A 15765-nucleotide genomic window follows, 5' to 3' on the forward strand; every position below is an offset into this window, starting at 1 on the left:
AAGGGTACCAGCTAGAAGAAATCCGAATAAAAATACCCCAAGACACATTCTGATCAAAATGACCAAAACCTTAGACAGAGACAAAATTCTGAAAGCAGCAAGATCGATGAAAGAAATCTCTTACAAAGGAGCATCCTTAAAATTCACAGCTGATTTTTCTGATGAAACCCTCATGGCCCGAAAACAGTGGTGGGACATAGTGAAAAAACTCAATGAAATAAATGCCTCCCCAAAAATATTTACCCAGCGAGACTCTCATTCATAATAGAAGGAACAACACACAGTTTCACAGACAAACTACAGCTCAGGAACTTCATAGACTCAAAACCATGTTTACAAGTACAACTAAATGGACTACTTTAAGGCAAGACAGGCCTCTCAAATACACCAAATTTCAACAGAACAATGAGACAAAAACCCATAACAATAATCTCTCTCAATGTCAATGGGCTAAACGCACCAATTAAAAGACATAGAGTGGCAGGATGGATTAGAAAATTGAACCCAACATTCTGCTGCCTGCAAGAAACACATCTCAATAGTCAAAGCAAACACAGACTCAGAGTCAAAGGCTGGAAAACAATCCTACGGGCAAACAGCTCTCATAAAAAAGATGGGGAAGCCATCCTAATATCAGACCACATCGATTTCAGAGTGAGGAAGGTCATAAGAGACAGTGAAGGCCATTTCTTATTGATCAAAGGATCTGTAAAACAGGAAGAACTTACAATAATAAATATATATGCACCTAATGAGAGACCAGCAAAGAACTTAAAACAACTACTCATAGATTTGGAAAAAGACATGAACAGCAACACAATACAAGTGGGAGACTTCAACACTGCTTTGTCACCAATTGATAGATCAACCAGACTCAAGCTAAGCAAGGACATATTTCATCTGAGGGAAACAATGGAAGAAAGGGACTTAGTAGATATATACAGGACACTTCATCCACAAAAAGCTGAATACACATTCTTCTCAAGCGTACATGGAGCATTCTCCAAGATAGACCACATGCTGAGCCACAAAACATGTCTCCAAAAAATTAAGAAGATAGAGATTGTATCGACAATCTTCCCAGACCATAATGCGCTGAAATTAGAAGTAAATCACATACAAAAACAGAAAACTAAATGAAACACCTGGAAATTAAACAGTGCTCAACTGAACAACGAGTGGCTTAGACAGGAAATCAAAAAGGAAATCAAAAGATTCCTAGAAACGAATGAAAATGAGGACACGAGTTACCAAAACTTATGGGACACAGCAAAAGCTGAGTTAAGAGGAAAGATTTTAGCTCTACAAGCATTCCTCAGGAAGGAGGCGTGAGCACACATAAGTAACCTAACGTCACAGTTTAAGAGCTTGGAGAAGGACCAAAAAACGGAGCACAACCCGAACAGGAGAAAGGAAATAATATAACTCAGAGCAGAGATTAACGAGATGGAAACCCAAAAAACAATCTGAAAGATCAATGAAACCAAGAGCTGGTTCTTCGAGAAAATTAACAAGATTGATAAGCCTTCAGCAAAACTCAAAGAAAGGGAGAGAGAAAACCCTAATAAACCGAATCAGAAATGAAAATGGTGTCTTTACAACAGAAACTACAGAAATTCAAAGGATCCTCAGGGAGTACTTTGAGAAACTGTATGCCACAGAACATCAAAACCTCGAGGAAATGGATAAATTCCTAGACTTCTACTGACTCCGAAGGCTGAACCAAGAAGACCTGGAATACCTGAACCGACCTATCACCATCAAGGTAATTGAAATGGTAATAAAAAGTCTCCCCAAGCACAAAAGTCCTGGTCCGGATGGATTCACTAGTGAATTATTCCAAATCTTTAAAGAGGACTTACTCCCAATCCTCTTTAAGCTTTTCCACGAAATTGAAATATCAAAAACACTTCCAAACAGTTTCTACGAAGCAAATATCACACTGATACCAAAAGCAGACAGAGATACCACAAAGAAAGAGAATTACAAACCGATATCCCTGATGAACATAGATGCAAAGATCCTCAACAAACTACTATCAAATAGAATCCAACTACTCATCAAAAAGATCATACACCATGACCAAGTAGGATTCATCCCAGGGATGCAAGGATGGTTCAACATTCGAAAATCAATCAACATAATCCATCATATCAACAAAAGAAAATGTAGAAAGCATATGATTATATGAATTGATGCAGAGAAAGCATTTGACAAGATCCAGCACCCCTTTATGATGAAAACCCTAGCCAAAATGGGTATAGAGGGGATCTTCCTCAACATAATTAAAGCCATCTACCACAAGCCTACAGCAAGCATCATCCTCAATGGGGAAAAACTGCGAGCCTTCCCTCTAAGATCAGGGACGAGACAAGGATGCCCAATCTCTCCACTGGTGTTCATTATAGTACTGGAAGTACTTGTAAATAGCGATTAGGCAAGAAAAAGATATTAAGAGCATTCAGGTAGGAAAGGAAGAAATCAAGCTCTCACTATTCGCAGATGATATGACACTATACTTAGAGAACCCAATAACCTCCACCAAAAAACTCCTAGAAACAATAGACTCGTATAGTAAAGTTGCAGGCTATAAAATCAATACACAAACATCCATGGCTTTGCTATATGCAAACAGTGAGAGAGAAGAAAGCACCATGCAAAAAACAATCCTGTTCACAATTGTTCCCCAGAAAATCAAGTATCCAGGAATCATCTTACTAAGGAAGTCAAGGACCTGTACAAAGAAAACTACAAAACGCTACTACAGGAAATAAAAGAGGACATGAGGAAATGGAAAGATATCCCCTGCTCATGGGTCGGGAGACTTAACATTGTCAAAATGGCAATACTACCAAAAGCATTGTATAAATTCAATGCAATCTCTATAAGGATACCCACGACATTCTTCAAAGAAATGGAGCAAACACTCCTGAAATTTATATGGAACAATAAGCCCCCACGAATAGCTAGAGCAATTCTTGGGAAAAAGAAAATGGGAGGAATCAACCTCCCGAAATTCAAACTGATCTACAAAGCAGTAATAATTAAAACAGCATGGTACTGGAACAAAGGCAGAACTGCAGACCAATGGAACAGGGTTGAATACACTGATATCTCCCCTCAATCATATGATCATCTAATCTTTGATCAAGGTGCAAGTAATGTGATGTGGAGTAAGGAAAGCCTCTTTAACAAATTTTGCTGGCATCACTGGACGACTACATGCAAAAAAATGGGCTCAGAACTCTGCCTAACACCGTGTAAAAAAGTAAGATCAAAATGGATTAAAGACCTAAAGATCAGACCAGAAACCATAAGGTACATTGAAGACAAAGTTGGCAAAACCCTCCATGACATTGAAGCTAATGGTATCTTCAAAGACCCCACGCCACTGGCAGAGCAAGTGAAAACAGAGATAGATGAATGGGACTATCTTAAACTAAGAAGCTTCTGCACCTCCAAATAAACAGTGACCAAAATACAAAGACAGTCTATAGAATGGGAAAGGATATTCGCCGAATACACATATGACAAGGGGTTGATATCCAGGATATACAAAATATTGGTTAAACTCCACAAGAAGAAAACATCCAACCCCATCAAAAAATGGGGTAATGAAATGAACAGAAACTTTCCCAAAGAAGAAATCCGAATGGCAAAAAAGCACATGAGAAAATGCTCTACATCATTAATCATCAGGGAGATGCAGATCAAAACCACAATGAGATACCTTCTCGCACCTCAGAGACTGGCCCACATTCAAAAGAACAAAAGCAACTGATGCTGGCGCGGATGTGGCGAGAAAGAGACTCTCCTTCACTGTTAGTGGGAATGTCGACTGGTTCAGCCCTTCTGGAAAACAGTATAGACGATTCTCAAAAAATTAGAAATTGAGCTCCCATTTGACCCAGCAATACCACTCCTGGGAATATATCCCAGAAAGGCAAAAATGTATAGTCGAAGTGATATCTGCACTTGTTTGTTCATTGCAGCACTCTTTAAAATAGCCAGAAACTGGAAGAAACCTGAATGCCCAAGAACAGATAACTGGTTAAAGAAACTTTGGTACATCTACACAATGGAGTACTATGTAGCTCTTAGAAAAGATGCAGTCATGAAATTTACATACAAGTGGTACAACATGGAAAGTATCATGCTAAGCGAAATGAGTCAGAAAGAGAGGGATAGACAAGAAAGAGAGGGATAGACATAGAAATATTGCATCCATCTGGGGGATATAAAGTAACAAAATATGAGATTAATAGCCAAGAATAGCTGAGATCAGCACCAGGAGGATTACTCCATAGCTTAGTGGCCAGTCGGGCATTCTAGAGAAAAAGGCAGCTCAGACAGAGAAGGGAGCACCAAATAAAGGATGTTTGGAGGACCCTCCCAGGAGGGGAGATGCATGTGGAACGTGGACTATGGACTGAACATGTTTGCCACTCAATGCCTCTTTTGCAGACCACAACACCCAAAAGGAGAGAGAGAACACAGGGGATTGCCCTGCCACAGAGGTAGGGGGGGATGGGGTGATGGGGGTCGGGGGGGATATTATCCATGGTGGTGGAAAATGGGCACTGGTGGAGGGATGGGTATCTGATCATTGTATAATTGAAACCAAAGCACAAAAAATTGTAAATTTACAACTGTAAAAAAAAAATAAAATAAAATAAAGGGGAAAAAAGTAGACATAACTTCAGGCATATAATATAAATATAATCCTAATAAGAGTAAGTAGATCTATAGCACTGTCCTCCAGTTGTTCATCGATTAGCTCTAGCAGGCCCGGTAACATCTCCATTGTGAGACTTGTTGTTACTGTATTTGCAGGAATATTTTCAGTATATCCTGAGAGCCTCATTCTCTTAAATGCCTTCTCTGGCAATATCAGGCTCCAGAGGAAAGAACTTTTTCCTGGGAGGATTGCGAGATTCATGGAATCTTCTATGAAGGCTTTGCAAAATCATATTGAATACGTCATGGGTAGCTTACCAGGCTTCACCATGCTGGCGAGATACTCTCGGTAGCTTGTCGGGCTCTCTAAGAGGGACAGAGCAATTTAACCCAGATTGGCCGGGCCGGCCACTTGCAGTGCAAATGCCCTACCGCTGGGCTATAGCTCCAGCAATAAGTATATAATGTAATAGTTCATGTTAAAAAAATTGCAAAAAAAATACAAAAGTGCATAAATTTGAGGGAATTTTTACTATGCAAAAAGTTTGCAGTTGTTAAAAATCAAATAAAATCCTAATAGTGAAAAAAAAAGATGCCACGCCACTGTCTGAGCAAGTGAAAACAGAGATAGATAAATGGATAAATGGGACTATCTTAAACTAAGAAGCTTCTGCACCTCCAAAGAAACAGTGACCAAAATAAAAAGACAGTCTACAGAATGGGAAAGTATATTCGCCGAATACACATGTGACAAGGGGTTGATATCCAGGATATACAAAATACTGGTTAAAATCCACAAGAAGAAAACATCCAACCCCATCAAAAAATGGGGCAATGAAATGAATAGAAACTTTCTCAAAGAAGAAATTCGAATGGCAAAAAAAGCACATGAGAAAATGCTCTACATGATTAATCATCAGGGAGATGCAGATCAAAACCACAATGAGATACCATCTCACACCTCAGAGACTGGCCCACATTCAAAAGAACAAAAGCAACTGATGCTGGCGCGGATGTGGCGAGAAAGGGACTCTCCTTCACTGTTAGTGGGAATGTCGACTGGTTCAGCCCTTCTGGAAAACAGTATGGACGATTCTCAAAAAATTAGAAATTGAGCTCCCATTTGACCCAGCAATACCACTCCTGGGAATATATCCCAGAAAGGCAAAAATGTATAGTCGAAGTGATATCTGCACGTGTTTGTTCATTGCACCACTCTATACAATAGCCAGAAACTGGAAGAAACCTGAATGCCCAAGAACAGATGACTGGTTAAAGAAACTTTGGTACATCTACACATTGGAGTACTATGTAGCTCTTAGAAAAGATGAAGTCATGAAATTTACATACAAGTGGTACAACATGGAAAGTATCATGCTAAGAGAAATGAGTCAGAAAGAGAGGGATAGACACAGAAAGATTGCATTCATCTGGGGGATATAAAGTAACAAAATACGAGATTAATAGCCAAGAATAGCTGAGATCAGCACCAGGAGGATTACTCCATAGCTTAGTGGCCAGTCGGGCATTCTAGAGGAAAGGGCAGCTCAGATAGAGAACGGAACACCAAATAAAGGGTGTTTGGAGGATCCTCCCAGGAGGGGAGATGCGTGTCGAAAGTGGACTACGGACTGAACATGTTTGCCACTCAATGCCTCTTTTGCAGACTACAACACCCAAAAGGAGAGAGAGAACACAGGGGATTGCCCTGCCACAGAGGCAGGGAGGATGGGCGTATGGTGGTTGGTGGGATATTATCCATGGTGGTGGAAATTGAGCACTGGTGGAGGGATGGGTATCTGATCATTGTATAATCAAACCCAAGCACAAAAAATTGTAAATCTACAACTGTACCTCATGGTGTTTCACTAATAAAAAAAATTTTAAAAAAAGATGATCAATATATCCTAGAAAAATCAAAAAATCTAAGAAAAAGTATGCTATTCATGTAGCAAGTATCATGCTGTTTTAATTATTACTACTTTTAGTAAAGTTTGCGGTTCAGGAGGTTAATTCCTCCCAATTTCTTTTTCCCAAGAATTGCTTTAGCTCATCATGGGGGTTTATTGTTCCATATAAATTTCAGGAGTGTTTGCTCCAATTCTTTGAAGAATGTCATGCGTATCCTAATAGGGATCACATTGAATTTCTACAGTGCTATTGGATGTATTGCCATTTTGACAATATTAATTCTCCAGGTCCATGAACAGGGGATATTTTTCCATTTCCTCGCGTCCTCTTTTATTTCAAGAAGCAGCGTTTTGTAGTTTTCTTTGTAAAGTTCCTTTACTTGCTTAGTTAAATTAATTCCTAGGTAGTTGATTTTCTGGCACACAATTGTGAATGGGATTGTTTTCATCTTGTCATTTTCTTCTCTCTCACTATTTGTGTATAGTAAAGCCATGGATTTTTTGGTATTTATTTTATACCTTTAACTTTACTCTCGAGTGTATTATTTCTAGGAGTTTCTTGGTAGAGGTTTTATGGTTCTTTAAGTATAGTATCATATCATTTGCGAATAGTGAGAGCTTGATTTCTTCCTTAACTATTTGGATGGCCTTAATCTCTTTTGTTTGCCTAATTGCTATTGCTAGTATTTCCAGTACTATGTTCAACACCAGTTGAAAGAGTCGGAATCCTTATCTCGTTCCTGATCTTAGGCGGAACGCTCTCAGATTTTCCCCTTTGAGGATGATGCTTGCTGTATGCTTGTGGTAGCTGGATTTAAATATATTGGGGTAAGTCCCCTCTATCCCCAATTTGGTGAGGGTTTTCATAATAAACGAATGCTGGATCTTGTCAATTGCTTTCTCTACATCTATTGATATGATCATATGATTTTTATCTTTTCTTTTGTTGATATGATTGATTATGTTGATTGATTTCCGAATGGTAAACCATCCTTGCATCGCCCGGGATGAATCCCACTTGGTCATGGTGTTTGATCTTTTTGATGAGTTGTTGAATTCTATTTGCTAGTATTTTGTTCAGAATCTTCTCATCCGGGTTCATCAGTGATATCGGCCTGTAGTTTTTTTCTCTCATGGTGTCTTTGTTTCCATTTGATATTAGAGAGATATGGGCTTCATAGAAACTGTTTGGGAGAGTTTCTGTTTTTTCAATTTCCTGGAAAAGTTTGAGAAGGACGGGCAGTAGATCCTCTTTAAATGTTTTGAAAAATTCGGTAGTGATTCCATCTGGACCTGGGTTTTTGTTTTTGGGAAGAATTTTGATTACAGTTGCAATTTCATTTATGTGACTAGGTCTATTCAGGTATTTTATATCTTCTTGACTCATCTTTGGGAGATTTTAGTAATCCAGGAAGTTATCCATTTCTTCTAACTACTCTTTTTTCTTGGCATACAGACTTTCAATGTAGTATCTGATGATCCTTTGAATTTCTTTGGATTCCATTGTGATATCTCTATTTTTATTTCTGATTCGGTGTATTAGTGTTTTCTCTCTCTGTTTCTTTGTGAGTGTTGCTAGTGGTATATCTACCTTGTTTATTTTCTCAAAGAACCAGCTCTTGGTTTCTTTGATCTTTCGGATTGTTTCTTAGGTTTCCATGTCGTTGATTTCTGCTCTAAGTTTTAGATCTTTTTCCTTCTGCCCAATGTAGGATCCTTTTCTTGATCCTTTTATAAGAACTTGAGCTGTGAAATAAGTTGCTTATGTGCATCTTTTCTTCCGTCCTTAGATATGCTTGCAGAGCTATGAATTTTCCCCTTAATAGGGGTTTAGCTGCATCCCAAAAACTCTGGTAGTTCGTGTCTTTGTTCTCATTTGTTTCCAGGTATCATTTGATTTCTTCCTTGACGTCCTTCCTGACCCACACATTGTTCAGCAGTGACTTGTTTAGTTTCCAGGTGTTCGATTTGGTTGTCCGTGTCTTTGTGTGATTCACATCTATCCTCAGTGCATCATGGTCTGAAAAGATTGTTGATACTCTTTCTATCTTCCTGATTCTATTGAGGTATGTTTTGTGGCCTAGCACATAGTCTATTTTGGAAAATGTTCCATGCGCACTGGAGAAGAATGTGTATTCTTTCTTTGGGGGTGTAAAGCCCTGTATAGGTCTATAAGTCCTATCTCTTCTATTACTTCATTCAAAGACAATGTTTCCTTGCTGAGTTTTGTTCTTGTTGATCTATCCAGAGGTGATAAGGCGATGTTGAAGTCTTCATCTACTATGGTGTTGCTAGGACTGTCCTCTTTAAAATCTGTTAGCAGTTGTTTTAAGTATCTAGCTGTTCCTTCATTAGGTACATATACATTTAAGAGTATGATTTCTTCATGTGGAATGTATACCTTGATGAAGAGAAAGTGGCCCTCGCTGTCCCTTCTAATCTTTTTCAGCCTGAAATTAATATTGTCGGATATTAGTATGGCCATCCCAGCTTTTGTGAGGGAGCTGTTTGCTTGCAGGATTGTTTTCCATCCTTTCACTTTGAGTCTGTGTTTTCTCTGATTGTTCAGATGAGTTTCTTGTAGACAGCAGAATGCTGGTTTCAGTTCCTGACCCATTTTGCCACTCTGTGTCTCTTTGTAGGTGCATTTAGATCATTGACATTAAGGGAGATTATTGTCATGGGGTTTTGTGCCATCTTCCTTTAGGAGTTGATTTACACGTGTTTTCTTTCTTATCTTACAGGAGCCCCTTTAGTCCTACTTTTAGATTTGGTTTTGAGTGTATGAAGTTCCTGAGTTTGTGTTTATCTAAAAAGTGGTGTATCGTTCACATCGAATTTGAGTTAGAGTTTAGCTGGATAGAGTATTATCGGTGAGGCGTTCATTTCTTTGAATTTTTTCACTATATACAACCATTGCCTTTGGGTTTGGAGGATTTCCACTGATAGGTCTGCTGTGAATCTAAGGGGTGCTCCTTTGTATGTAATTTCCTTCTTTGACCTTGCTGCTTGTAATATTGTGTCTCTGTCCACAGCATCCATCGTTCTGAATATGATATGCTTGGAGTGTTTTTTTCTGGGGTCTCCTTTAGCTGGTACCCTTCTGGCTCCTTGGAACTGGATGTCTGCTTTCCTTAACTCTGGGAACTTTTCAGCAATGGTTTCTTTTACTCTAGCTTTTTCATTGGGGTTGTTTCCCTTTCCTTCTGGTACTCCAATGATTGTAATGTTGTTCCTCTTGGCGTCATCCCCTAGGTCTCTGATTCTCCTTAGAGCCATTTTGATGTCTTTTCCTATTGCTTGTTCTTCCCAGTGGGAGTTCTGTTGCTCATCTTCAAGCTCGAAGATCCTCTCTTCAGCTGCACTTATCCTCTTGCTAAGGGCACTTACTAACTTTTTAATTTCATCCACTGAATCCTTTATTTGTGACTCTTCTTTTTGTAGATTTTTAAAATTCTGTTCTCTTTTCTTCCTGTATTTTCTTGACTCTCTGTTCTATTGTTTCTTTCATTTCTTATTTTAGTCATTGGATATCTCTTCCATTGATTCTTTGAGTAGATCCTTGAACACCCTCTGCATTTTATCCTGGAATTCTTTATCAATGAGAGCGCAATTGTGGACAACCTCGATTGAGAATTTTTCTTTTCTTCATATTCTCCTTGTGGTGGAGATTTGCGCTTTGGAGGAGGTACTTTTTAGTTTTGAGCTTGTACAGCACATTTCATACAGGTCTTTTCTTAGAAATGAAGTAGGCGAGTGGAATGTTGTTGTATTCTAGTAGAGGTGGTCAGACATTTTTAGTCGGTATTAGGCAACAAAGTGAGAGATGAAAGTCCTGAGTGCCCAGACTGGGAAATATAACTGCGGCTGGCCACCCAGGAGAAGGCCACGCCCACTTCTGGGAGGACACACCCCCTACATGGTGGCCACGCCCCTGGCCCATCCCAGGGTCACTCCCACCCAGGTTCCTGGAATGTAGGAGGAGGGATGTAAAATCCCATGGAGCTGCCTCAAGTGTCCCCTTCTGGAGGGTGTCCAGTTCTGCAGGAAAACGCAGGGAGCTGGGGGTGAGGAGTGGTGAACCTGGCTTGTGCTCCCCCTACCCACCTGGAGGGGAGGCGCTGATTTGGTGATGGACAGTCCCAAGGAGCTGCTGCAGGTGTTCCCCACAGGTGTCCCCCTGTGGAGGGTGTCGAGTTCAGCGGGAAAAGGCATGGGGCTCTTGTTTTATTTTTACTTTATGTTCCAATCTTAATGGTATCACCAGCTACTCAGTGAACCTAGCTAAACCCTAAAGTCTCTTCCACTTTCTCCTGCACAAGTCTCTGCTTTCTGACAAAAGGGAGGACCTCAGAATGCTGACATAAATCTAATACCCAGGGCTGCAGGAGATAGTGTATTGCTTATGGAACTTGTGTCACATGCACTCAATTTGACTCCTAGCACCACATGATTGCCAGAGTATCAAAGGCTGTATAGCATAGGAGGACCCCAAGCACCATGGCCACGTTTTCTGAGAATTGTCTGTAGGGCCCCCACACCTCCTGAGCATTGCTTTAGAGACTCTCCCAGCAACCAAAAAATATGTAATGTCCCAGAAACATGTACTTGTCTTAAATAGGGAGCCTCACTTGAAGTGAGGTTCACAAGGAAATATTGCATGAAAACATAAATCAAAGAGCAGGGGAGACAGTGTAAAACATGTGAGTACAGATCATATATTTGGTGAAATGAGTTAAGATTCAGATGCCCTAGTCCTCGCACCAGGGATATTCCTTCAAAAATGCCCCAATATACTGGAAAGGTTCTAGAACATTAGATGACTGAAACTCAGTTATGAGCAACTTTGTAACTGTGTATCTCTTAGTGATTCTAATCGATAAAGTAAATTTTAAATATACCCATCAAAGTAACCTTTTTACCACTAAATGGGAAAGATACTTTCTAATACTTATCAGCACGAAAAGCTCAACAGAGTGTGACACTTGCCAGGAAATGTTCTCCCTTGCATTTTTCTCATGATACTTATTAGTACTTCACTCTTCTGTTTCTTCCCTTTTCTCATGCCAAAGCTTCGCATCTCCCTTGCAAGCTCCTGAAACATTATCCATTCAACATTGATGCACTTTGCCACTGCTCCTCTTGGCGTCTTGTCCACGAACTGATTCTAAAACATAACACAGCTGCAATTACAGTATTCATGCCAAAGACAGTCATTGATATATCTTTGGTTTAGCTTTCTACAAGATATTGGCACACAGGTGAGTAACATTTTTTTTCCTACAGAGAACACAAAAATAGTTATGCTGGGTTTTAAAGTTCCATCAGTATTTTTAATGTTTTATTGAATATCTGTGATATAGACCATAACAAATCTATTCATAATTTGCTTCCAGTCATACAACGATCCAACTTCCATCCTTCCTCTAGTGTACATTTCCCAAAACCAATATTCCTGGTTCCCTAAAACCATCCCCCAACAAACTACCCCCACCCCCAGCCTGTCTCTATGGCAGGATCTTTGATTCTTTCTCTTTGTCTCCTTTTTATTTTGTGCATTAAGGGTCTCATACAGGTACTAAGAGGTCATCATCTTTGTTCAAGGAATTGAGCATTGTTATCAGGAAGGTAAGGTTGGAGTAGCTTTGAGGTATGGAAATGACTGCTGAGGCTTCCATAAGTACAGGGCAGTGAGTGTAGGATGCCCATCCTGCCCAGAGAAAGCCTGGAGATTTCAGTCACAAAACACACATATCCGAATTTTCAGCTGTTATGTTTCAGTGAGAGCCATCCTGAGACGGTGGAAACCAGAGGAGGGCATGGTGGCGATTTTGTATTGTGGGAGAAAGTGGCTGCACTGGGTTCTGGTTGGGTGGGCACCAAACTAACCTGCCTCCCTCCGATTTACCCTAGTGTCTTCAGCCTTTTGCAGTTCCAAGGTTAACTGTGACTGTTGATATCTTCCAGATTTGTCTATGGGTCTCTGAAACAAGACCAATCCATTAGCTTGTATAGCTGAGCCAGGGGTGGTTTGTTAACATGGCTCCCACATATCTTTCGGGAGTTTAATTTCTCGGGAAATGTAGTCCTGAGTTGTTGGGAGCCAGCCAGAGGCACAGTGGCCATTTGAGGTTATAGGGAAGCATGAAGACACCATCAGACTGTTGATGCACTCACCTGAGGGTACAGGTTGACTTTCTGCAGGCACTGCACAACCAGACTACAAACATTCATTGAATGAATGAACGAATAATCAACATTTTCAAAATGTGTCTCTTTCTTGCATTTTAGAAGGGTAACTTCTAACAGGAAAATAATCTTCACGGTATAATCAAGACCTATGATTTATTCTTAATATATTTAATAAAAGCTAAACATTTTGGAAATTTATACAAAGAAATTATTTTAAATTATCTGTCTTCATAATTTACTTGTAAATTACTAAGGTATCACTGTTTCTTCCACTGTTCTTAGCATAGAAATTTACAGACAGAATGTGCTAAGTAAAAATTCATTTTGGCACTTCTCTTCAAAGTAGTACTGGAAGTACTTGGAATAGAAAATAGATAAGAAAAAGATATTTAGGGTTTTTCATGTATGAAAGGTACAAATAATCTCTCACTATTCACAGAAGATATCATACTATATTTAGAGAGTACTAAAATCTCTACGAAAAAACCCCTAGAGGCAATAGACATTTATAGTAAAATTGCAGGCTATAAACTCAATACCCAAAAGTCTATGGCTTATTTATATGCAAATAATGAGAGAGAAGAAAGTGACATGAAAAAGCAATCCCATTCACAATCGTGCCTCAGAAAATCAAGAACCTTGGAATCAGCTTAACTAAGGAGGTAAAGGACCTATACAATAAGAAATTAAAAAAGGACACGAGGAAACGGAAACATATCTCCTGCTTATGGAATGGGAGAATTAACATTGTCAAAATGGCAATTCTCCAAGAAGCATTGTAAAAATTCAACTTGATCCCTATAAAGATACCCATGACATTCTTCAAAGAAATTGATCAAGCACTCCTGAAATTCACATGGAACAACAAACGCACACGAATAGCTAAAGCAATTCTTGGGGAAAAGACGATGGAGGCATCACCTTCCCCAACCTCAAACTCTACTACAAACGATAATAATGAGAACAGCATGGGACTGAAACAAAGGCTCAGCTGCAGACCAATGGAAAAGGATTGAATATACTGACACACACCCTCAAATATATAATCATCTAATCTTTGATAAGGGAGCAAGAAATGTGAAGTGGTTCAAGAGAGTCCTTCTAAACAAACGGTGCAGAAAAAACTGGACAGCTATATGCAAAAAAAAAAAATGGCTCAAACCTCTACCTAACACCATGCACAAAAGTCAGATAAAAATAGGTCAAAGTCCTCAACATCACACCAGAATCCCTCAGGTACAGTGATGACAAGGTCGGCAAAGCCCTCCACGACATTGAAGCTAAAGGTATCTTCAAATATAACATGCAACTTGCCAAGCAACTGGAAACAGAGATAAACAAAGGGAACTATCTTAAATTAAGCAGCTTCTGTACCTCAAAAGAAACAGTGACCAGAAAAAAAGACTCCGCCATGCGGGCAAGATACTCGCAGAAGCCTACCAGGTTCTCTGAGAGTGAGAACTGGACAATCAGAGTTACTCTCTTCTAAATAAGATCCAGTCTCTGGATGTTGGCTATTGATGGCATTACATGGATCCAGGGGTAGATCGTGGTTTTAACACTTAATTACTAGAAGATGGAGGATCTGGAAGGAGGGGGCACAGTCTTGATCTGAGCAGCCATGGAGATCTCATCCCCCGGTCCCGCACATTTGGGTTCCTCTTCCAGTTCCTTCATGCATGAGGCTCCTTCAAGCTTGGGAAGAGTGGTCTTAAGCGTACCTATGGCTGGTTGCAGAGGTCTTCAGCTGCCGGGTCTATGCTCAGGGCGGTGAGGGAATCTCACCCCGCCATCTCCAAGGGGCCCCAGTGAGGAAAGCCAGGTGCGAGGTCAGGAGACTGTTGTTTTAGACATATTTGGAATTAATTTTAGATCGAAAAGTACGCATCATTGAAAATACTTATGTGCTTAGTAATAAATTACTACAAACTTGTTCAATCACGTCAGAGACCCCACTCTGCTCAGAGAACTAGATTTTAATTACAGATCCGTTTTGCCCATGTGTCATGACTGAGAATCTCTATCAGTAGATATGAAACTCACTATACACAAAGATGCACACAGGTTACTATGAGTCATCTATGTTGTTAATGTGAGTTGGCCATTAAACTTCACTGAGACCCTTTGTTCTGTCCTTTATAGGAGCCACATGAGTCTCACCTTCCGTTCAAGTTGAACTTGTAATAAGGTGGAATGAAATCATCAATATGCTTCTCACCTCATCCTTCAGGAGAAAAATCCTACATACATTCAAGGTGGTCAAAGTGCAGAGAACACCATCCACCTTTTCCTGGAGAAGTACACGGGACTGAGGTGAAAACAGCAAAAGGCTCTAGTTTAATGGTCTTAATTAAGGTTTCAGGGAACGACATTAAACAACCTCATATACCATCTTCCAAAAGAATTATTTTGTAAAACTGGTGCCTAGGGTATGGTAAAAGATAATATGGTAAAAAACATTTTTTTCTTTCTGGGACATTAAATTTCTAAATCTGTTTATTCATGCTGCTTTGAAATACATTCCTTGATTAGGAATCATTGTCTGCCATAGGAGTGAGGAAGGACAACACTCAAAGTAATAAGAAGAGAAAAATATGGAAAAATTAACTCCTACTAAGTTTAACACATATACTAAAATTGAAATGATAAAATGATGAGCATGGTCCTTGCACAGAGATGATATGCAAACTTGTAAAGCATTCCATATTTTTGTTGCAAGAAGAATGAACAGGTCTACTTTAAGCTAAGACATTCCCCACAAGTACAAAAATTCTACATAAAGAGAGCACAAATCCACACCACAACAATCTCTCTCAATGTCAATGGACTAAATGTGCCAATTCAGAGGCACAGAATGTGAAGATGAATTAGAAAACTGAAACCAACATTCATTCTGCTGCCTGCAAGAAACACGTCTGAACAATCAAAGCACCCATGGGCTAAAAGTAAAAGTCTGGGAAACAAGTTTTCAAGAAAATATCACCTC

General features: G+C 39.6%; 1 pseudogene; it reads left to right on the forward strand.

Annotated features, from left to right (window-relative positions):
• Positions 1-15396: 15396 nt before the first annotated feature.
• On the forward strand, positions 15397-15490 carry LOC130018126 (uncharacterized; annotated as a pseudogene).
• The last annotated feature ends 275 nt before the right edge of the window (positions 15491-15765 follow it).

This window comes from Sorex fumeus, unplaced genomic scaffold (assembly GCF_029834395.1).
Source record: "Sorex fumeus unplaced genomic scaffold, SorFum_2.1 ptg000237l, whole genome shotgun sequence".
In the NCBI taxonomy this organism is placed as follows: domain Eukaryota; kingdom Metazoa; phylum Chordata; class Mammalia; order Eulipotyphla; family Soricidae; genus Sorex; species Sorex fumeus.